The 23550-nt window shown below is 34.7% G+C and overlaps 1 pseudogene; it reads left to right on the top strand.

Annotated features, from left to right (window-relative positions):
• The first annotated feature begins 568 nt into the window (after positions 1-568).
• Positions 569-22775, top strand: LOC114082426 (coiled-coil domain-containing protein 122-like; annotated as a pseudogene).
• Positions 22776-23550: the final 775 nt, after the last annotated feature.

The following is a 23550-nucleotide window of genomic DNA, read 5'->3' as shown; positions in this document are numbered from 1 at the left end:
TTATATTATTTTTATTATATTGTCTTCCTTGACACCCATAAATATATTCTTTAAATGTATTATTAAATGATTTTAAGTATTTTTACAGGTAAAATGTTAAAACAAAATGATTAAATTTTAACATTTAGAATTAGATGAACATTAAAATGTAAGAAATATATAACTCTTGGTTCTTTCTTAGAAAGTAATTGTCACATTATTACATATTTCCTTCTATTATGCATCAGTTTTTTTTCTATATCTCATAAGTGTATTTTTTTATGTAAAGTGATTTTCCTACATGCATTATGGATCAAAACAATTACTTTCCTCTTATGCTAAATACCATGAATTAATAATGATAATGTTGAACTATATTACAGAATGAACTCATGAGCTTAAAAAACAAATAGCAGCTGTCTCTGCAGAAACTAAAGTAATGGAGAGGCAAATTTATTAGGAGGATGCTGCCATAGAGAATTCCAGACTTCAATGTGGAAACCCAGAATCTCAAAACAAGTCCTTATATACAGACAATGTGAAGCTTAAGTTTGGTATCAAAATCTCCCAAGAAGATTTTCAGGAGCACATGATAAAATATAAGATTTATTATGCAAAAATAAAAGCACATAAAGATAGTTTGGGGGAGATAGAAATCCAATGGTCATTTATAATTGAACTCTGTGAAAAACAAGATCTAGTTAAAAAACTAAAGACAATGAAAGAGGAACTTATGCAAGATCTCCAAAATCCAGGAGGGAACCAAATGACACAAGTACATGTTTGAACTGTTACTTATCAAAACTTTTTCTATTATTCACATTATAAGAATATATTAAATAATACATTTATTATTAAGTTAGTAAAATGCTCTCTATTAACCTTCAGAAACTATTTTCACAATTTTAAGTACTTCGATAAGTACATGAGTTAGATAACAACTATCTCAAATGTGCAAATGCATAAAGGAAATATTTACACTGTATTTCTAAAAATATATAGTCAAAATCACATTGAACACTTAATTCATTTGTTGCAGAAATTATAATTCAGAAAAGGTTGAATCTGAATTAATAATTGTACCTTAAGCATCTTTGTATTTCTCTTACTGTTATTTTAAGACCATAAAAAGTACAAACTTAAAATATATATTTTTTGCTAGATAATTAAGTATCCTTTGCATTGTTGTCAGGCAAATGCCACCATAAATACCACTTTCTTTTGTCTTAATTTGTTTTTACTTCTGAGTTTTCAAAATAAGGTAGCTTTGTTTGAATAGCAGTTATTTGTCCAGTATACCTATAAAAGTAACATTCTAATCCAATGTATCAAAATTAAAATTTAATTTATCCAGCTTTCTTAAAATATGGCAACACTGAAAATTGTGGATTTATAGTATTGACCATTCTTTTATGACTTGTATATTTTAAATTTAATAAATATACAGGAAGATATTTCAAAGCTAAAGAATGAAATTATAATTGTAAAGGAATCGTTGAAAAATGTGTTTTCTTGAAGAAGAAAAGAGGAGACATGAAAAATAAACAAAAGAAATAGAGGTATGTGTTAATGGTTGAGATTTCAATGTTCTATAAGATCATTTCTTAATTTTCTGCTATATTCATGTTTCCATAGTTTACTCTTCATTATCAAAATAGCTAGGGGACAAAAATTGTAAAATTCAGTAGATAAATACATATTATTAATAGATAGATAGACCCCCTCATTCAAAGATGTTTAAATATGTAAATATATTCAAACAAACCAAGTACTTCTATTTTAATATATCCTAGAATTCTTTCAGGTCTCATTGCACCAACAGCTTGATACCTGCTTAATGGCAAGACAGCAAAGGTTATAATCATAGAAGATGACAATTCCTAGACACCAGATACTCCTCAAAATAAAGTGAAACACAATGGAAATTATCCTCATTCTAAATCTCTCTGATTACATATTTGTAATTCTCAAGAGCCATGTTTAAAAAAAGCAAAATGCAAAACCAAAAATGAGACAAATTCTCATCAACTGCTGTGGTACCACCTACAGAATTTTATAGTCAATTATTATTTACATGAATGGAGAACAAATATGGAAAAGAACATGCTTTTAATAGTAAAAATAATTTCCACCATTAAAGCATTAATATGGAAACTAAGAAGATGCATATTTTCACTTGATTATAACTAATTTGACACAATATGAAAAGCATCTGAAGTATTAAAGATAAAAATCCCCACCTTTACATATTCTCTATCAAGAGATACCATGGAAGTACACCATAACAATAGAGAAGACAAGACTCAACTCTTAAATTTCTTATTGAAGCTGGTAAGGTGTAGAACACCTGAAGTTTTAAGCACTATTGGTGTGAGTATATGTTGTTAAAAGCATTTTGGAAAGGAATTTGAGATTACCTAGTACTATTCTTATGCTGAAATGCTTTATCAAGGCACAATTGTCATAAGTCCACAAATTGCAAATGTTTGACTTTTTTATTTTTATGTGTTTTTTTTAGTTATACATGACAATAGAATCCATTTTGATATATTTAGACAAGCACGGAATATATCTTATTCTAATTAGGATACCGGTCTGGTGCATGTACAGGATGATGAGATTCATTATGGTATGTCCATATCTGTACATAAGAAAGTTACATCAGATTCATTCCAGTGTCTTTTCCATTTCCATCTCTCCCTCTCTTCACTTCATTCTCCTTTGTCTAATGCAATGAACTTCTTTCTTCCCCATCCCATTATTGTGGGTTAGCATCCACATATCAGATAGAACATTCAACCTTAGGATTTGGGGGATTGGCTTATTTCACTTAGCATGATAGTCTCCAGATCCATCCATTTACTGGCAAATGTCATCAAATAATTCTTCTTTATGGAGGAATCACATTCCCTTTTGTATATGTACCACAATTTCCTTATCTATTCTTTTTCTAATAAGCTTCTAGGTTGTTTCCATAGCTTAGGTATACTGAAATGTGCTGCTCTAAACATTGATGTAACTTGTCACTGTAGTATGCTGATTTTAACACCTTTGGGTAAAAACTGAAGAATGGACTAACTAGATCAAATAGTGGTTCCATTCCTAGTTTTTTGAGGAATCTCATTCTGTTTTCTAGAGTGTTTGCATTAATTTGCAGTCCCATCAATAATATATGTGTATAGCGTTTCCCCCACATCCCACCAACATTTGTTTTTACTTGTATTCTTGATAATTGCCATTCTGGTTGGAGTGAGGTGAAATCACTTAGTGTTTCTTGTTTTTGAGTTTCAAAGTGTATTTTGACATTTTTTTCTCTTTGGTTTGCATTTCTCTAATGGCTAGAGATGCTCAACGTTTTTTAAATATATTTTTTGACTATTTGTATTTCTTCTTTTGAGAATTGTCTTTTTAGTGCCTTTGCTCACTTATTGATTGTGTTATTTGAATGTTTTTGTTGTGGTTTTGGTTTTGGTGTTAAGCTGTTTTAGTTCTTTGTGTATCCTCATGTGAGGTGTGGTTGGCAAAGATTTTTCTCCCATTCATAGGCTCTCTCTTTACTCTCTTGATTGTTTCTTTTGCTGTGAAGAAATTTTTTGTGTGATACCAACCCATTTATTGATTTTTATTTTACTTCTTGTGCTTTAGCAGTCTTATTAAGGAACTTGATTCCTAAGATGACATGTTGGAGTGTTGGGCCTACATTTTCTTCTAGTAGGTGCAGTGTTTCTGGTCTAATACCTCCTAGGTCTTGATCCACTTTGAATTGAGTTTTGTGCAGGGGGAAATATAGGAATTCAATCTTATTTTACTCCATATGGATTTCCAGTTTGTTTGACCTGATTTTCATTTTGATTAATGTAAACTTGCATCTGTGTTACCATAATCTAGACCAAGACATAGAACTTTCCCAGCATGTCCAGAAAGCTATTTTGTGCCCCTTTCATAGCAACTGCAATTTCATCAGCTGAGTTTTGAAAGGAGATTTACTGAGAAATAACTCATGTTCCATTCACCAAAGCATTTAATTCAGTGGCCTTTAGTGTATTTATAGATCCATGTAACCATCATCCAAATTAATTTTAGGAGTTTTCTTCAACTCAAAAAGAAACCCATTACTTTCTCTATGACTTCTCCATCTGTCCCTGTTTTATACCTAATTTTGTTCCATCTTGCTTTTTCTTCCTTCCTGATAATTCTAAGATTCCTTCTTTTAGTTTCCTTTCTCACTAGAAAACTAGTTATCACTCTCCTAGGGTAGGTCAGCTGGTGACAAATTCTTTTATTTATTTATTTATTTATTGTATCTGAGAATGTCTATATTTCCCCTTCTTTCCTGAAAAATGTTTTTTCCATATATAGGATATAGAACTGTGGGTTAACAGTTCTTTCCATAGTTGAAAAATACTGTGCTACTGGAACCCTTCTGACTTCCATGATTTCTGATGAGAAATCTCTGTAAGTAGACATTTCTTCCCACACCAGTGCTTGTTTCTTGTTTCTTCAGGATTTTTATGTCTCTGGTTTTCATAAATTTTATTACTATATGTTTAGACATACATCTATTTAAATTTAACTATTGTTCTCTCACCTTTTTGATTTTAAAAGTTTATGTCTTTTGCCAAATTTGGGCTTTTCCATTCATTATTTATTGGAATATGTTTTAAGTTTCTCTTTGTCCTCTCTTGCAGGACTTGAATGACACAAAAGTTATATCTTTTGTTATAGTCTCATGGGCCCTTGAGACTCTGTTCCTTTCCCTTTTCAATCTATTTTCTATCTATTGCTCCAACTAAGTAGCTTTTAGTGCTCTTTTTTTCTAGTTTATTAAATTCTCTTGTTACCTCTAGTTACTGTTGAAATCCATGGACATTTTTCATTTTGTTTATTTTATCTTTAGTTCTTTAATTTTTATTTTGGTCTTTTATCTTCTATTCATCTGCCAAGACTTTCTCTTTTTCCACTTTTTCAGGCATGTTTGTAATTGCTTGTTGAAACATTTTTATGATGATTGATCTAAAATGCTCATCAAGTAATTTTAACTTCTGTGTTATTCTGCTGTTAGTGCATGTTGATTGTCATTTCTTAGTGAGTCTGAGATCTTCCTGGTTTTTGGTATGATGAGTGGTTTTCTATTGAAATATGGACACGTTGAGTATTATGTTTCAAGATTCTGGATTCTCTAGGTAGTAAAGAAAGTCCACATTCTCCTATTAATGTCTGTTGACACCCTCAGAAGGGCAAGGGCTTCTTGTTACTGCTTAAGTGGGGGGTGTTGGCTGGGTTCTGGGCCTCTGCTCATAGCACCCTGGATTACTATTCCCCAAATAACCTCCACCACACTCTTTGGCAGTGGTCTTTTTACCACCGAGTAGTGGTGAGAGCCCAGACTCTCTGGGCCTCCTCTGACATTTCTAAAGCAAGAAGAGGAATTATCACTATTGATGAGGGCAGAAGTCCAGGTTCTTCAGATGGGCTCTGCTGATTACCTGATGTGGCTTGCTACTGCCCATCAGAGGCTTGAAATTCCTGATTCCACAGTTAGCCCTCCAGTTCCACCCCAGAATCAGGATTTGGGAAGCTTGTTATAGTTAGCAATGATAGTTGTTTACACTTTCCACTGAGTCTTCACCAGTGTGAAGAGGTTTTTTGTTGTTGTTTGTTTTGTTTTGTTTTCTCCCTGTGGTATTTGACTGAAGGAGTTATTGACTAAATATTTTGTTTTACTAGGCTACCATTTTCCTCATCTGTTGGCTAGAGAAAGCAGGCTTTCCATGGAACTTTCATTATCTGCCTTCACTGGCATTTCCAGAATATTCTCTAGGATATGTAGGAAAAAAGGAAAACCCATGCTATTCCTTGTGTACTGAGGTCCCTAGGCAGTTTGCTTTCTTCTCTCCAACTTTCAGAAACTTCTTATATTTGTATTATACATGATGTCTAGGGGGTTTAGTTGTACTTATCAGGAAAATAGATACATGAAGTAAATCTCTATTTGGCCATAAGCAGTAGTGTAAATTGGTATTTTTTTAGAGAAGAGGATAAGTTCAAATACCAGAAGATTTTTTATTACTTATTTCTTATTTTGAGTCCTTTTTTTCTGTCCTTTCTGAATATCTGATGGCCTTGGTACAGTTCAAAGGTCATGTTTTGCCTGTAAGATGGCATTCTTTTTTCCTAATTTTTAATGCTTTCAAATATGCACGGTTTTGTGCATTACATAATTTAGATTTTATGTCAATATTTCTTTTTTATTTTTTGGTTCAGAAAAATTAAAATGGTTTTTAGATTTCAGTGTTTTTTATATTCTGTCAAATAAATATTTTTAGTATTTCTACATCATTCCTAAATGAAAAAAAAATTTTTTCAAATATTTATCCCAAAATGTATTTTTTTTAGTTTCCTCTATAAATTTTCTTTCTTTTTTTTTTTAAATTTTTTATTGTTGGTAGTTCAAAACATTACATAGTTCTTGACATATCATATTTCACACTTTGATTCAAGTGGGTTATGAACTCCCATTTTTACCCCGTATACAGATTGCAGAATCACATCAGTTACACATCCATTGATTTACATATTGCCATACTAGTGTCTGTTGTATTCTGCTGCCTTTCCTATCCTCTATTATCCCCCCTCCCCTCCCCTCCCCTCTTCTCTCTCTACCCCCTCTACTGTCATTCATTTCTCCCCCTTGTATTATTTTTCCCTTTCCCCTCACTTCCTCTTGTATGTAATTTTTTGTATAACCCTGAGGGTATCCTTCCATTTCCATGCAATTTCCCTTCTCTCTCCCTTTCCCTGCCACCTCTCATCCCTGTTTAATGTTAATCTTCTTCTCCTGCTCTTCGTCCCTACTCTGTTCTTAGTTACTCTCCTTATATCAAAGAAGACATTTGGCATTTGTTTTTTAGGGATTGGCTAGCTTCACTTAGCATAATCTGCTCTAATGCCATCCATTTCCCTGCAAATTTTATGATTTTGTCATTTTTTAATGCAGAGTAATACTCCATTGTGTATAAATGCCACATTTTTTTTATCCATTCGTCTATTGAAGGGCATCTAGGTTGGTTCCACAGTCTTGCTATTGTGAATTGTGCTGCTATGAACATCAATGTAGCAGTGTCCCTGTAGCATGCTCTTTTTAGGTCTTTAGGGAATAGACCGAGAAGGGGAATTGCTGGGTCAAATGGTGGTTCCATTCCCAGCTTTCCAAGAAATCTCCATACTGCTTTCCAAATTGGCTGCACCAATTTGCAGTCCCACCAGCAATGTTCAAGTGTACCCTTTTCCCCACATCCTCGCCAGCACTTGTTGTTGTTTGACTTCATAATGGCTGCCAATCTTACTGGAGTGAGATGGTATCTTAGGGTGGTTTTGATTTGCATTTCTCTGACTGCTAGAGATGGTGAGCATTTTTTCATGTACTTGTTGATTGACTGTATGTCCTCCTCTGAGAAGTGTCTGTTCAGGTCCTTGGCCCATTTGTTGATTGGGTTGTTTGTTATCTTATTGTCTAATTTTCTGAGTTCTTTGTATACTCTGGATATTAGGGCTCTATCTGAAGTGTGAGGAGTAAAGATTTGTTCCCAGGATGTAGGCTTCCTATTTACCTCTCTTATTGTTTCTTTTGCTGAGAAAAAACTTTTTAGTTTGAGTAAGTCCCATTTGTTGATTCTAGTTATTAACTTTTGTTCTATGGGTGTCCTATTGAGGAATTTGGAGCCCGACCCCACCGTATGTAGATCGTAGCCAACTTTTTCTTCTATCAGACGGCGTGGCTCTGATTTGATATCAAGCTCCTTGATCCATTTTGAATTAACTTTTGTGCATGGCCAGAGAAAGAAATTCAGTTTCATTTTGTTGCATATGGATTTCCAGTTTTCCCAGCACCATTTGTTGAAGATGCTATCCTTCCTCCATTGCATGATTTTAGCCCCTTTATCAAATATAAGATAGCTGTAGTTTTGTGGATTGGTTTCTGTGTCCTCTATTCTGTACCATTGGTCCACCCGCCTGTTTTGGTACCAGTACCATGCTGTTTTAGTTACTATTGCTCTGTAGTATAGTTTGAAGTCTGGTATCGCTATACCGCCTGATTCACACTTCCTGCTTAGCATGGTTTTTGCTATTCTGGGTCTTTTATTTTTCCATATGAATTTCATGATTGCTTTCTCTATTTCCACAAGAAATGCCGTTGGGATTTTGATTGGCATTGCATTAAACTTATAGAGAACTTTTGGTAATATCGCCATTTTGATGATGTTGGTTCTGCCTATCCATGAACAGGGTATATTTTTCCATCTTCTAAGATCTTCTATTTCTCTCTTTAGGGTTCTGTAGTTTTCATTGTATAAATCTTTCACCTCTTTTGTTAGGTTGATTCCCAAGTATTTTATTTTTTTTTGAGGATATTGTGAATGGAGTGGTTGTCCTCATTTCCATTTCAGAGGATTTGTCGGTGATATACAGAAATGCCTTTGATTTATGCGTGTTGATTTTATATCCTGCCACTTTGCTGAATTCATTTATTAGCTCTAATAGTTTCTTTGTAGACCCTTTTGGGTCTGCTAGGTATAGAATCATGTCACCTGCAAATAGTGATAATTTAAGTTCTTCTTTTCCTATTTTGATGCCTTTTATTTCTTTAATCTGTCTAATTGCTCTGGCCAGTGTTCGAGAACTATGTTGAACAGAAGTGGTGAGAGAGGGCATCCGTGTCTTGTTCCAGATTTTTAGAGGGAATGCCTTCAATTTTTCTCCATTCAGAATGATGCTAGCCTGAGCCTTAGCATAGATTGCTTTTACAATATTGAGGTTTGTTCCTGTTATCCGTAGTTTTTCTAGACTTTTGAACATAAAGGGATGCTGTACTTTGTCGAATGCTTTTACCGCATCTATCGAGATGATCATATGGTTCTTATTTTTAAGTCTATTGATGTGGTGAATAACATTTATTGATTTCCATATATTGAACCAGCCTTGCATCCCATGGATGAATCCTACTTGATCCTGGTGCACAATTTTTTTGATATGTTTTTGTATCCGATTCGCCAGAATTTTATTGAGGATTTTTGCATCTAGGTTCATTAGAGATATTGGTCTGTAGTTTTCTTTCTTTGAAGTGTCTTTGTCTGGTTTAGGTATCAGGGTGATGTTGGCCTCATAGAATGAATTTGGAAGTTCTCCCTCTTTTTCTATTTCCTGAAGTAGCTTGAAAATATTGGTATTAGTTCCTCTTTAAAGGTTTTGTAAAACTCTGCTGTATACCCATCCGGTCCTGGGCTTTTCTTAGTTGGTAGTCTTTTGATGGTTTCTTCTATTTCCTCAATTGATATTGGTCTGTTTAGGTTGTCTATATCCTCCTGACTCAGTCTGGGTAGATCATATGACTTAAGAAATTTATTGATGCCTTCACTATCTTCTATTTTATTGGAGTATAAGGATTCAAAATAATTTCTGATTATCTTCTGTATTTCTGAAGTGTCTGTTGTGATATTGCCTTTTTCATCCCGTATGCTAGTAATTTGAGTTCTCTCTCTTCTTCTCTTCGCTAGCATGGCTAAGGGTCTGTCGATTTTGTTTATTTTTTCAAAGAACCAACTTTTAGTTTTGTCATTTTTTTCAATTGTGTCTTTTGTTTCGATTTCATTAATTTCAGCTCTGATTTTCATTATTTCTTGCCTTCTACTTCTTTTGATGTTGTTTTGCTCTTCTTTTTCTAGGATTTTGAGATGAAGTATGAGATCATTTATTTGTTGGATTTTCCTTTTTTTAAGGAATGAACTCCAAGCAATGAATTTTCCTCTTAGAACTGCTTTCAATGTGTCCCATAGACTCTGATATGTTGTGTCTGTGTTTTCATTTATCTCTAAGAATTTTTTAATTTCTTCCTTGATGTCTTCTATAACCCATTGATCATTCAGTAACCTATTGTTCATTCTCCAAGTGATGCATGATTTTTCCTTCCTTCTTTTATCGTTGATTTTCAGTTTCATTCCATTATGATCAGATAAGATGCATGGTATTATCTCTACTCCTTTATATTTTCTAAGAGTTGCCCTGTGACATAATATATGATCTATTTTTGAGAAGGATCCATGTGCTGCTGAGAAAAAAGTGTAACTGCTTGATGTTGGGTGGTATATTCTATATATGTCAATTAAGTCTAGGTTATTAATTGTGTTATTGAGTTCTATAGTTTCCTTATTCAACTTTTGTTTGGAAGATCTGTCCAGTGGTGAGAGAGGTGTGTTGAAGTCTCCCATGATTATTGTATGGTGACCTATTTGACTCTTGAACTTGAGAAGAGTTTGTTTGATGAACATAGCTGCACCATTGTTTGGGGCATATATATTTATGATTGTTATGTCTTGTTGGTGTATGGTTCCCTTGAGCAGTATGTAGTGTCCCTCTTTATCCCTTTTGATTAACTTTGGCTTGAAATCTATTTTATTTGATATGAGTATGGACACTCCTGCTTGTTTCCGAAGTCCATATGAGTGATATGATTTTTCCCAACCTTTCACCTTCAGCCTATGTATGTCTTTTCCTATCAAATGCGTCTCCTGTAGGCAGCATATTGTTGGGTCTTGTTTTGTGATCCATTCTACTAACCTGTGTCTCTTAGTTGGTGAGTTTAAGCCATTAACATTTAGGGTCATTATTGAGATATGGGTTGTTCTTCCAGCCATATTTGTTTATTTCTGTTACTAAACATGGTTTGTTTTCCTCTTTGATTATTTTCCCCCCCTTTACTGTCCTACCTCCCACTGTTGGTTTTCATTGTTATTTTCCATTTCCTCTTCCTGTAATGTTTTGCTGAGGATGTTTTGAAGAGATGGTTTTCTAGCTGCAAATTCTTTTAACTTTTGTTTATCATGGAAGGTTTTAATTTCATCTTCCATCCTGAAGCTTAATTTCGCTGGATACACAATTCTTGGTTGGAACCCATTTTCTTTCAGTGTTTGAATATGTTATTCCAGGATCTTCTAGCTTTCAGAGTCTGTGTTGAAAGATCAGCTATTATCTTGATTGGCTTACCCCTAAATGTAGTCTGCTTCCTTTCTCTTGTAGCTTTTAAAATTCTCTCCTTATTCTGTATGTTGGGCATCTTCATTATAATGTGTCTAGGTTTGGATCTCTTATGATTTTGCACATTCGGCATCCTGTAGGCTTCTAGGATTTGTGATTCTGTCTCATTCTTCAAGTCTGGGAAGTTTTCTCGTATTATTTCATTGAATAGATTGCTCATTCCTTTGGTTTGGAGTTCTATACCTTCCTGTATTCCAATGACTCTTAAGTTTGGTCTCTTTATGTTATCCCATATTTCTTGGATGTTCTGCTCATGGTTTCTTAACAGTCTTGCTGAGCTGTCTATGTTCTTTTCAAGTTGAAATACTTTGTCTTCATTGTCTGATGTTCTATCTTCTAAGTGTTCTACTCTGCTGGTAGTATTCTCCATTGAATTTTTAAGTTGGTTTATTGCTTCCTGCATTTCTAGGATTTCTGTTTGTTTTTTATAACATCTATCTCCCTGTATAGTTGATCCCTTGCTTCCTGGATTTGTTTGTGTAATTCATTGTCGAGGTGATCTTTCATTGTCTGATTTTGCTGTCTAATGTCTTCCTTGAGACTCCAGATCATCTGAAGCATGTATATCCTGAATTCTTTATCTGACATTCCATCTGCTGCAGCTGTTACCTCTTCTAACGTTGAGTTGACCTGCATTGCGTGTGTTCCTTTCTTTCCTTGTCTTTTCATACTGCTTGCGTTTCTTTCTGCCTGGTGAAACTGTTGTGTTTTTGAAAAATTTTTCCCCCTATATATTTATATTGCTCTTGTATAGTTGAAAAGTCTCCCTTGCAGGGTCGGTCGCAGGTCTGCCTACCTTGCAGGCGCAGGCGGCGGCTCTGCTCTGCCCCTCCTCCAATTGGTGTGACTTGTCTACCACACCCGTGGACCGCTGGGCCTGTTCCGGGCGCGGGCGAAGGCTCTGCTCTGCTCCTACTCCAATTGGGGTGACGTGCCTACCACCCCGGCCGGCCGCTGGGCCTGTTCCACCGGTCGGTCGCAGGTCTGCCTACCTTGCGGGCATGGGCGGCGGCTCTGCTCTGCCCCTACTCCAAATGGGGTGACGTGACTGTCGCGCCGGCAGGCCACTGGGCCTGTTCCACTGGTCGGTCGCAGGTCTACCTACCTTTTGGGCGTGGGTGGCGGCTCTGCTCTGCCCCTACTCCAATTGGGGTGTCGTGACTACCACACTGGCGGGCCACTGGGCCTGATCCGCCGGTCTGTCGCAGGTCTGCCTACCTTGCAGGCGCGGGCGGCGGCTCTGCCCTGCCCCTCCTACCACGCCCGCGGACCCCTGGGCCTGTTCTGCCGGTCAGTCGCAGGTCTGCCTACCTTGTGGGGGCGGGTGGCGGCTCTGCTCTGCCCCTACTCCAATTGGGGTTACGTGACTACCACGCCAGTGAGCCGCTGGGCCTGTTCCGGGCACAGGCGGCGGCTCTGCTCTGCCCCTCTGGCTTGATGACAAAGTGAGAGAGACTCGGGTGTTTGTGACTCACTTTCTTTACCAGGAGACCAACTGTTTCTGTCGTTGCTGGTATTTATGAAGTTCTCTCCTCTGCCGCTTTCTGATGACATCAGATCTCTGCCATGTTGGTATCCCATGCGAATGGCAGCATTTCGTTCCCTTTGCCAGGTGACCAAATCAACGGGTGAGTCCTGACCGGCCCTCACAAGCCCCGTCTCAGTCCTGTTGCCACTGCCTATGAAGCCCAAAATGTATTTTTATTCCCCTGTCCATTGCCTGTCTTTATATATTTTGGAAGAAGGGAATGGAAGATAAGAGAGAGGAGAATAAAAATAATCTTTGAGTCATTGAGGGAAAAATTGAGGAAGCAAAATACAAAGTATACAAACACAAAGATTAAAATACAAAGCATTGAACACAATCACTGATTTTTAGTTCAAAGTCAAAAAAAAAGAAAGAAAAAAGAAAAGTGTTATTTGCCAAATTCAGGAAGAGACTGGAGCATTTCAGACATTTTTATCAAATAAGGAGTGCTGCAAGCAGTGTTTTGTGATAACACACATTGTGCAAAGCATTGATGGTTTACTCTTGCCTAAATTTTGTACAATCTGAGCTCAAAATTTGAAAAGATGGGAAAGTGATAAGTGATGCACTTTCAGAGCTCCTGGAGATCATGAACAAAGCTTGTATAACTTGAAGATACAACATGTAGCTGTACAGCTGACAAATGCATTCATGTATTAATGTCGGCTGCAGAATGACTACACAGCTAGACGCCAGTCCTATGAGAAAACCCCAGAGAAACAAGGGAGAAAAGGTGACCTAAAAGGCACCATAAGATTTGTTCCAGTAGATAGCTAGAAAACATGGTAACAAATTATTCCGTTTTGTAGAAAGTAGAACAAATGTTAAGCATTATTATTTCTTGATATCCTGTATTTATCAAGCACTTTATTTCTAACTCATTTAAATCCTCATATCTTACAGAATTTCAAAAAATTTAAATAATGCATACAAAGTCATACAGCTAAACATAAGTGACAGAGCAACATATGAATTCAGATCTGTTTGGATTCTTTTTCTCCCAAGTTTACTTAAAAATGTTTTTTATTTCTAGGAATACATTCTTCTTGTTAAAAATTAAATATTAGAGGTAAGGCTATAGTTCCTTAAAAACTACTTCCTTTCCCATTACTCTTTCTCATCACCCTCCCCTCTTATTAGTGTACACACAAAAACATATACCTTCAGCACCACCCTATGGGTATGAGATTATATAAATGTGTGCGTGTATGTGTGTATGTGTGTATGTATGTGTGTGTGTGTGTGTATATATATATATATATATATTTTTTGCCACTGATTAAGAATTTCTCTTGTAGATTTTTTCTAATTTTTTTAATTCTCTTTTATTGCTGAGTAATATTCCATTGTGTGAATATTTAAACAGTTTCCAGGTTTTCTTTATTAAGAGTTGTATTTTTCATTATTAATGTTGAGTGAATAAAACAGAATACACATTATTTTCACCAAAAATTAGAATTATAGTCATAATGGTTATATAGTCTAAGCTCTTTCTGTTATTTAAATTTTTATTCTATTGTCCCAGATGTGGAACACCTAGAAAAATTTACATTGAGCAATAAATAATAGCACTTATGATAACTCTGAAATAATGTCTGAATACTTACTATGTTGGCAGAATTGAAAATTTGGGAGCTAATGAGTTAATACTTGCTCTTAATGAAGACGAAAATAATATCTTGAATTTGAAATAATTTTATTCTGTTTTATCGATTCTTAGTCCTTTCTTGTGAAATTGATTGGGTGAATATTAAAATTAGTCAATTTTAATATGGGGAATTTCAAGTATCCATATTAATTCTTTTCAAATCCTTGCCGGTAACTTGAACTTTATGTGCCTAGGTGATAAAACTCCAAGGAGCACAGTTAGGAAACAATAGTAAGAATGCTGATGAGCTGAGTAAAGTCTCAAAGTTCAGGATGATCCACCAGTCATTTAACTGTTCGAACAAAACATAACACTTTCAGAGGAAAATAACAAAATCCAGAGTTTACAATTCTGGTTATACACAAGGTTTAATTACTATTCCAACAGTACTAGATAAGTTAAGAAACTGAAAAATATTACCCATAGATACGAAAATAATAAAATAATCACTAGAGCACTATTTGACTCAGAAATTGTTAAAGACTGAATACAGGTAAAGATGGACATATTGATGGATATAAGGGGTAAAATTAAGAATGAAAATCTAAGCACTGAAAAATAATATGTTGAAATAAGTATTTTCTTTCCTTGAATTATTTGAAAGTCAATAGATGCTTCAGAATGTATTTTGAATTTTATAACCTACATACAGTAAGAGATATCTCAAACTTTTTTCATTATAGAGTGCTTACATTTATATGAACTGGTGTAATTTTAATTGAAGACAGATTATGATATTTTAAGGGTTCACATTAAAATTCCTATAGTGACTTTTTAAAATGACTTTTTGTTTTACTTTTACTTTTATTTGATACATAATAATTACCCCTATACAGGGTACAATGTGATGTTTTAGTTCATGCATACATTTTTAATGATCAAATCATGGTGATTACACATTTAACATTTATTCATGATATGAACATTCAAAATCCTCTCTTCTAGCTATTTTTAAACATACAGTGTGTGTCATTAACTGTAGTCATCCTACACATTACTATACAATACTGCACAATAGAACACCAGAACTTATTCCTCCTAACTATAACATTGTACATATTGACTAACCTTTCCCCACCACCCCTCTCACTTTTCCCAGCCTCCAGTCACCACGATTATACTGTCAACTTCTATGAGGTCAATTCTTTCATATTACACATGAGTGAGATCGTTCGATATTTATCTTTCTATGCCTGGTTCATTTCACTTAATGTCCTTTGGGTTCATGCATATGGTTGCAAAAGGCAGGATTTTATCCTTTTTGTGGAAGCAAAGAACTTCATTGGATATATATTCAAATTTTCTTTTTTTTTTAAGAGAGAGAGAGAGGGGGGGGAATTTTTTAATTTTTTTTTTTTTTAGTTTTCGGCGGACACAACATCTTTCTTTGTATGTGGTGCTGAGGATCGAACCCGGGCCGCACGCATGCCAGGCGAGCGCACTACCGCTTGAGCCACATCCCCAGCCCCTCAAATTTTCTTTATCAATTCATACATTGATGGATAGTTAGGTTGATTCCATATCTTGGCTATTGTTAATTGTACCTAGAACAACTTATTTTTAAAAACATACATGGATATAGGCATAGCAAAACAGACAAAGGAAGAATCAGATGGAACAATAAAAAATATTAACTCAAAGAAGACAGACAAAAAGGAGTAAAATGAAATAATGAAAGAAACTAATAGAAGACAAATATTAAGATGGTTGTCTTAAACCCCTCAAAACCAATATTTATGTCATATGTAAATAGACTAAACCCTCCAACTAAAAGGGAGAAGTTTCAGTCTGGATTTTAAGAAATGAATTGCAAGCATAACCTCATAACCTCTTCAAAAAAGATGCACTTTTAATATAAAGGCACAGGATAGACTGAAAGTAAAGAATAAACTATAAAGCTACCAATCCTAAGAAACCTGGTGTGACTGTGTTAGTATCAAATCAATTGCAAGATATGAACTATGAGTTCAAGAGAGTTGTAAATTCACCAAGAAGTCACACAATGCTAAAGGTGTATTCACAGTCTAATAACAGAGCTGGAAAATACATAAGCAAAAACTTCATAAAATTAAAGAAAAAAAGAAAAACCTATAATAATACTAAGAGATCTTTACCTTTTGAATACTTGTGTGTGTGTCTGTGTGTGTATGTCTGTTTGTGTGTTTAAGTACCAGGGATTGAATTCAGGATCATTCAACCACTGAGCCATATTCCCAGCCCTATTTTGTATTTTATTTAGAGACAGGGTCTCACCAAGTTGCTTAGTGCCTTGTGGTTGCTGAGATTGGCTTTGAACTTTTGTTTCAGAAACAGCAAAAATAAAAATTCAACCCATTTATAGTAATGACTCTCAGAAAATTAAGAATAGAATGAATCTTCCTCATCACACTTATTCAACATACTATAATCCTAATCAGTGGTACAAGGAAAGAAAAAAAATAAAGTTATAAAGACCTGAATGAGAGAATTAAAATAATTTTCACATACAGCATAATGCTTTAAATAGAAAATCCTAAGGAATCTGCAAAATGATTATTAGAAATTAATAAGTGAAGTCAGTAAATTAGGAATTATACCTTAATATTAAAACGTTAGTATATACCTACAATACCTCACACCAATTCCTCTCCTAGCTGTTTCCTTAATAAAAAAAATGTAAACATACCTTAAATTTTTTTGTATGATCTTATAGCAGCTCTATTCTTAATACCTCCCAAATAGAAACATCCAAAATGCCCCTAAAAAGGAGAGGATAAATAAGTTGCACCATATTTATATATAGAATACACATATGCTATACATATTATACTACAATGAGCTATGGATACACACGTTATAGGTGTTTAAATTTGAAAGAAATCATTGAACTTCACACTTAAATGTCTGTGCATTTATATCTCCATCAAAACATTTAGTTGTACTTTTTTGATTTGACATCTGAAACAGAGATGTTAAATGATATGTTCAAATAATAGCAAAACTTACATTTTTTAAGTGCAGCATTTTTCTCCATTGTAAATAATGATATTGTGTGTATGACATATATGAAGAAATTCTAAACAACATAAATTTCAGCCGTATATTTCTTGTAACATTCTACGAATTTTAGTGTAACAATTCCATTAACTTATAGGTCTTAAAGTAGTGCAATTCTTGATTTACAAGAACTGCCTTGTTTATTCATTTACTTGTTAATTCATTCAACACATTTGTTGAGTGATTACCACATGCCAATTACTCTCTTAGATTCTGATGATAGAGTAGTGGAAAAAAATTAATAAAAATCTCTTTCCTCATGGAAACTGCACTGTAGTTGGAGAGATAGGCATAAATAAGTTATACAAAACATTTTAGATGAGAATAGGATTAAGGACAAAAATATGGAGAAGGTCTCTTGGGGGAATACCCTGAAATATGTGAAGGAGATAGGTATATAAACATCTAAGGAAGAGCTTTTTAGGCAAAAGGAAAGGTAAGTGCAAAGATTTAAATTGGGAACATGCCTGGGCTCAGGGCATAGAAGCACAGTGTGTCCAGAGAGGAGCAAATGAAGACCTAATTAATAGGAAATGAGATTGGAGTGTTATTCAAGTTATATACGTTCTTGTTCACTGTTTTCAGTGTGTTTTGTGAGTACCACACCTATTTCTATTGGTTTTATTTCTGCTTGGCTGGCAACAATAACTAAGTAAAAGTAACCATCCATGTCCCAGGAGCAAAAGCTTTTTCTTTTTTTCTTTTTTTAGTTGTAGATGTACACAATACCTTTTCTTTCTATTTATTTATTTTATGTGGTGCTGAGGATCAAACCCAATGCCTCACATGTGCTAGGCAAGCACTCTACCACTGAGCTACAACCCCAGCCGCCATAAAGGATTTTTCTCTATTGAACCTCTATATCCTAAGCAGCTTAATGCTAATCAAGTTTGAATTTTAGGACACATATCAAAATCACAATGCTACCTGTAGAGGCTCAGCAAATGACTGGCCTCTAAGAAAGCTCACAAGGTGACCTTTGCTTCATGAAATCACCTCTGAGCCCAAACTGCTTTTTAGCCTTGTAAACTAGAAACGTGAACTTGTTAGTGTCTCAGTCAGGTAGTCATGGAGAGATGCTGATATAGTTTGCAAGTAACTGACATATAAAACTCAAATGCCAGTTTATTAATTTATAACAATAAATCTTTCAAGGAAACCAGTCACCTAAGTCAGTGATCAGTGCTGCTTCTTCCTGTAGGGAAACTATGGCTTTGGAAGCCACTTTATCACAAGATTGGGTAGTGATCATGGTAATTGAGTCAGTCATCTGAGTGTGAGTGTTCTTAACCTCTGGCTCTGTGTGCTTAAGCTCCAATCTCCAACACAAAGCTATACTTGTCAAATAGGACCAGGACAGAACTTCCAACACATATTCCTTACTTGTCTATTTTTGTAATACCCTTCTTATGAAACTCTCCCAAAGATATATTCTTCTTTTAGATGTATTAATGCCTTATTTAAGTCTGACTATGGTTAGTAATCTAGAGTTCCACTAATGTGACTCTGCACATTTTTACTCTGAACCATTGTAAATTAATTCATAACTTAATTATTGGAGGATAATTTTAGAAGTGGACCAATTTTCAACTGACCAAATTTACTAACCAAAATTGTGCTCTAGATATCTTATTACTATTAATAATCTGATAAAGATGAAAGATGAATGTTAGCATATTCAGTGACATGTTTTTATTAATATATATATAGAGAGACATGTTTTTATTAATATATAATATATATATATATATAGAGAGAGAGAGAGAGAGAGAATGGATATGATATGTGTAAATGGATACATATCCTCTTGAATATATTCAATGTATTTAAAACTTCTTTTGGATATAGTTTCATTATTAACATATTTTAAAATTATACTAATTTATTTCTAATATTTTAAGAGTGTTTTATTTTTTGCCCATAGATCAACAAGACTAGTTCACCAGTTGGAATAAATTATCTACATTTGCAGAAATAACAAAAACTGAAAACTTAAAAAGATATAAAGTTCATAGCAATTTTTGTGAAATATTAGTTGACAGATTCTCACTTTGTTTTTATAGCAGTATTTTTAAATGCTTAGATTGTTTCTGTTCCAGTTTCTTCGCTCCTGCTGCAGAACTGCATTTCAACATAATTGGTTTCCTCTGTAATTTTGTGTTTTATTTTATGAATTTAACAAAACATTCTGCCAAGGAGTCCATAATTTTCATTATGTTGTCAAAAGGACTCAAGGAAAATCAAGGTAAAGAACTCCTGGGCTAAGGGAAAGGTGGGAAAGAGAGAGAGAACCAAAGAGGAGATTCAGCAGATAGCCTGATCTGGTCCTAGGAGGAAGAGAAAATGAGGGATAGAGAGAATGGTGCATGGTCCTAAGTCCTCAGAAACTAAGAAGCGTGGCTCCTATATGGTTTTGCCAAATCAGTTATTTTAATACATTTGTAAATTAACATTTTGGCAACTTGATGGTTCTTTGAATTGACCAAAAAAACACCTTCCTGACTTGCTAGAGCACCTCTAAAATATATATGAAATGGATAGCTTTCTTAGGTCTTTTATTTCTTTCATTGTATTGGTTCATGTAAAAATAGATGTTTTGCTATAATGAGATATCTGTTCATACCCCTGATGACAGGCATGACCAAAAAAGGCAATATAACGATAACAAGGATTTGAAGAAATTAGAAGCTTCACACATTACTCTTGGGGATGTAAATTGTGTAGTCATTTTGGAAAATAGGGCACTTCTTCAAATGATTAAACATAGTTATCATATGCATCAGTCAGCTTTTCAATGCTGTGACTAAAAAATCCAATAAGGACAACTTAGAGAAGGAAAAGTTTATTTTGGATTCACACTTTCAGAGTTTTAATTCATAGTCAGTGGACTCCAGGGTTGGGGGCCTAAGAAAGGGCAGAACATCATGGTAAAAGGGCATGGCAGAGGACTGCTGCTCAGCTCACGGCATTGAGGAAGCAGAGAGTGGGGAGCCAGGGACAAAATATAATCCCAAGGGTGTGCCCCAGTTACCTGCCCTAAACCTACTTCCTTCAGTCACACCCCACCTGCCTACAGTTACCACCCCATAATCCATTCAAATTATTAATCCAAATGGGTCGATCCACTGATTAAGTTACAGTTCTCAGAATGTAATCATTTCATTTCACCACTCAACATTCCTGAATTACCTAACATCATGTATTTTTCAGGGCACACTGCATATTATATATATGTTGGTAATATGGTGTTATCAAGTCATAAGGTCATGTTACCTACTAATTCTCCTATTCATATGCCCATGAAAGTCAAAAACACGCGCACAGGAACTCTTACGTGTAAATGTTCATAGCAGCATGATTCATAATAGCTAACAAGTGGAAACAACTCAAACATCCCTCAAGTGATAAAGTGGATAAATAAAATGTGGTAGTTTATATAATGGTCTATTATTTGACAGTATAAAGAATGAAGTACTAATGCATACTACACCATAGATGACCCTTGACACATTATGCTAAGTGAAAGAATTCAGTCACAAAAAACAACATATGTTTCCATTATAATGAAATTGCATAAAAAGAGAAAGTAGATTAGTGGGGATACTAATTAATTAGTGGGGTATTTTGGACTAGAGAGAGAGGAGAGAAGGGAGGGGAAGTGGCATGGTAGTAGGAATGATAGTAGAATGAATTGGACATTATTACCATATGTGCATATATAATACACGACCTATGTAACTTTACAACATATAAACCAGACAAATGAAAAATTATACTCCATTTATGTATAATGTGTCAAAATTTGTTCTATTCATGTATAATTAATTAGAACAAATAAAAATATATTAAAAATCATTGAATTATACACTTCAAAGGATGGAAGTGAAAAATAAAGATGTGTGTTCCTTGTGTAGTTTACACTGACATCGGGAATTTTGACCTTTTTATTTTTTTATGAAAGGACACCAAAAATCTTCCAAATTTCCATTGTGCTTCATTGTCTTGGGTGTTATCATTGTCTGGTTCAGCATAGATACTGATTCACTTAATAGTAAAAAAATAAACTATGTTATCTCTTAGAGCTTTAGATCGATGTATGGATCTATTTCAGTGAACCACTGGATATGAGAAATGGAATCCTTTCTATTAACTGGTGGCAAGAAAAAACAGCAGAGGTTCAGGAGATCCTTTCCATAATGTGAGCAGGTAGCATTTCTGGACAGAAAACGAAAGTGAGGTAGAGAAAATTTTGATTGGTCACTGCTTAATTTTGGCCTCATTTGAACACGTTCTGATCAAGTGGAAGCCTGTGATTGACTGAAGCATGGCTACAGTAATTGTCTGAGACTCGGCTATTTATTACAAAGGTATACTCCTATGTTAGATTTTCTATTAGTCTAATATACTGTATTAGTGAGCTTTTCATCACTGTGACCAAAATATCTGACAAGAACAACTTTGAGGAAGAAAAATTTATTTTGGCGCACAGTTATAAAGGTCTCTGTCTATGGTCCTCTAACTCCAATGCAGAAACATGACAGAAAGACCTTGTGGAGAAAACCTGCACAACTCATGGCAGTCAGGAAAGAGAGAGAGAGAGAGAGAGAGAGAGAGAGAGAGAGAGAGAGAGAGAGATCCACCAGGAGAAGAGAAGAGGGGGCCAGGGAGTAGAAAAACCCTTCAACTAGGTCCCACCTCCCAGTAATACATTTAGTATCAATGGATTAATCCACTGATGAAATCAGAGCCCTCATGATCCAATCATTGCCTAAAAGTAAAAGTCTCACCTCTGAATCTTTGCATTGGGAACCAGGCTTTCAGCACACAAGTTTTTTTTTTTTTTTTTTTTTTTTTGGGGGGGGGGAGGGGTGAACATTCCAGATCCAAACCATTACACATACTAACTTAAGTTGCAGTTCAGAAATGAGAGTGAGCCTCAGAATGAATTTAGTTTAATTTAATACTGGGTAGCTGCCTTGAGAAACAGAACGTATTTCATTAAGGATACTTCACTTGGGTTCAATTCTCAAACACCATCAGCACTTGCTAGCTATAAAAGCTTGGACCAATGACTCTTTGATCTTTGGTCCCTTCATGAAAAATGAAGATAATAATACCCCCCATCATAAGGTGTTCTGAGAATTTAATTATATGCAGAAAGCTCTTGGCACAGCATCTAACTTGTAATAAGTATTGAATAAATAGTTATTCACACAATTACTGTTTATGTTTTTTATCATTATTATTTACAACAGTTTCTAATCAAATGCTTTCCTCTTAGAGTAGGCAAAAGATCTTTCATGGCTGTTGACTCTTCTTCTCAAGCCCTGTTGATGTGTACTGTCCTCTTCACAGATATGACATAAAAGATATGATGCAATTCTTAAGCGTTTACATTGTCAGTTGAACAAGGTTCAGTCAAATAGAAGATAATGGCGATGGAACATTCAACAGCTGGAAAAAACTGCAGCTGAACTAAGAAAATGTGTTTGAAAAAAAGAGTGACATTGCCATCGGGCAATGTGTAACACAGACCATGACAACAAAACTTTGGGGACAGAATTTTAAGAAAACCCTTTGGTTGCTTAACAACCAGCATCCACTGGCAGAGGCCTGTCTTAATGACAGATATATTTTATCTTTTTTGAATCAGTTATCTGTTGTTTAAAGTACTTTCCAACCTTATAACAGGTGGCACTAGATAGACAAAAGCAATGCTTACAAGAAAATAGTGGAAGAACCTGTGTGAACATTTCAAGTGTGTATAATACATTATGCTTACATTTTAACAATGTTGAATTCACTGTGCTACAAAGTAAAAACTTAGAAGAAGAGAAACAATAGAATTTTCAATAATTTAAATTGTTGAGATAGTAAAAATGGTTGTTTTCAAATTTTTATTGGATCATTCTTTTTACTACTGCCTTCATATTAGCCCACAAATATTAATATTCACAATAATGTTGTTATATGTTTAATGCTCCAGATATTTCACTCAGATTTGTCTTTTAGAAGGTAACAATCATTTTTATTTCTTATTAAATAACATATTTTAGAGTATTGCAACACGTAATATTTTTGTTCCTTTTTCTGGCTATAAATTCTTTATTTCTACTGTGACTAAATTAAAGTTACAACATCATGTAAGGCAAACATACAAGCAAGTTCTTGAAAGAAGTTAACTGGTATAGACAAATATATTTTTATTCTCCTAGAAAAGCAAATATTATGTCCATGGCAATAGATCAAATGTTAGCTTTTTCTTTTA

The sequence above is a fragment of the Marmota flaviventris genome, chromosome 4, assembly GCF_047511675.1.
Source record: "Marmota flaviventris isolate mMarFla1 chromosome 4, mMarFla1.hap1, whole genome shotgun sequence".
Classification (NCBI taxonomy): Eukaryota; Metazoa; Chordata; class Mammalia; order Rodentia; family Sciuridae; genus Marmota; species Marmota flaviventris.
This window is presented reverse-complemented; position numbering and strand designations above follow the sequence as displayed.